Source organism: Octopus bimaculoides, chromosome 6 (assembly GCF_001194135.2).
Source record: "Octopus bimaculoides isolate UCB-OBI-ISO-001 chromosome 6, ASM119413v2, whole genome shotgun sequence".
Classification (NCBI taxonomy): domain Eukaryota; kingdom Metazoa; phylum Mollusca; class Cephalopoda; order Octopoda; family Octopodidae; genus Octopus; species Octopus bimaculoides.
The window spans coordinates 87330663-87332529 of NC_068986.1; the positions used below are offsets into that span (position 1 = coordinate 87330663).

Here is a 1867-nt window from a genome sequence, read left to right on the forward strand (position 1 = left end):
ATATTATTATCATTATTATATATTATAGATAGATAGATAGATAGATAGATAGACAGATGTGTATATATTTGTTTTTTGGGTTTTTTTTTTCTTTCTTGTGCCCAAGCACCGTTTCACAACCGTTATTGGTATTTTCATGAAATCTAGGTGTGTGTTTGATTTGTCATTACCACCTTTGTAGGTTCAAACGTTCCGAAACTCCTTGATCGCGGAGAACAATAAAGATAAATAAATTTAAAAAAAAAAGATTAAATGCCAGAAATTAATCGTGGAAAATATCTGCCAAGTGGAACTCTGTGAAACGTGACTATTCACAGCGAACAATAACAGCAACAACTACCATATTATGCTTAAGATGATGGTGATAACGAGATCAATAAAAAACGAATATAATGACAATAACGATAATGAATTTCTTAATAGCGATAATAATAATAACAATATTATTGAAAGTAGTAGTAGTGGTAGTAGTCGCAGCAGCAATAATGGTGGTGCTAGTAATGTAGTATCAATGACAGCTAGTAATAATAACAATAATAATAACACCAATTGAAAATAGATGACGACGACGACGATGATGATGATGTTAATAATAATCTCATTTATGATCCTTTCCTGTTCCTCAATCTTAGGTTTTGCATGAAGCATAAAAATAATAAACTGGAAAAAAAATAACGAAAAGAAAGAAAAAAATTATACGTAAAACACAACTATTATTGAACACAAAAGACACTCGCTTGGTGTCCATTTCGCTTTACAATCATCAGCATCTTCATCATCATCATTGTCGTCATTACCATCATCATCATCATTGTCGTCGTTGTCCCTGCTACGATCTACGCCATCAGTGGCTAGCACTATAGCTGACAGCGCCGCTACTAACACAATCGTGTCCATTATTACTAGTATGTGTACCATCACCATTAACGACAGCAAACGTTATCCATATCATCATCATCATCATCACCATCATCAGTAGCAGCAGCAGCAATATCATCACCGTCATCATTATAATTATCATCGACATCACAGTTATCATAATCGCGACCACCATCATCGTCATCATCAGTAGGACTACCACCGACGCCATCATAACAACACCATTATCATCATCACCACCACCACCGCGGCCATCGTCATATTCACAATCATAATCACCGCCATTATTGTCATCGCCATCATCAGCATTATCAACACTACCACAGTCGTCACCACGGCCGCAGTCACCACAGCCACCAACAGCATCACTATTGACTATTGTTTAAGAGTGCATTTCGCATTGTTATTATTTTCTAAATCTTTTTTTTCTCTTTCTTTCTTTCGTTTTCATGTTTCCGATAGTGAGGACGGTGTCAATAATGGCGATGTTGTCGATTTGTTATTAAGAAAATGAAAATTTAACCTTCCATTGTCACCTCTGCCGCCATTTACTTCCACTCCTATCCTCACCTTTTCTCTCCTTGTCACTCACTACCTCGCATCCCTTGTTTATCTCACTTCTCTCCCTCACTTCTGTGTCTCTCTCAGCCTGTCTGTATATCTTTCTCTCTGTCTCTTTCCCTTTCTCTTCTCTCTCTTTCATCCGATGTGCATATTGCTTGATTTTTCCCTACGGGATGTAGATAGCACTGAGCTACAGCATCAATGAATGAAAGAGAAGATACGTTACTCTCTCTCTCTTTCTCGCTTGTGTGTGTGTATGTATTATTGTAGGCGTTGTTTTTTTTTTTTAGCATTATTGACGAGCCATCCTATATACGTATTTATTTATTGCCAATTGTGATATGTGGTGGGGTTTAATTATAAAAGATATGAGTTGAAGGTTGGATCGGAAGTGGTGAACGAAGAAAAGACACTCACACATCAC

The 1867-nt window shown here is 36.7% G+C and overlaps 1 protein-coding gene across 1 annotated transcript in view; it reads right to left on the minus strand.

Annotated features, from left to right (window-relative positions):
• LOC106878625 (sal-like protein 3) overlaps positions 1-1867 on the minus strand; it is a 129376-nt gene that overhangs the window by 53020 nt on the left and 74489 nt on the right. The gene's annotated exons all lie outside the window — the stretch shown is intronic.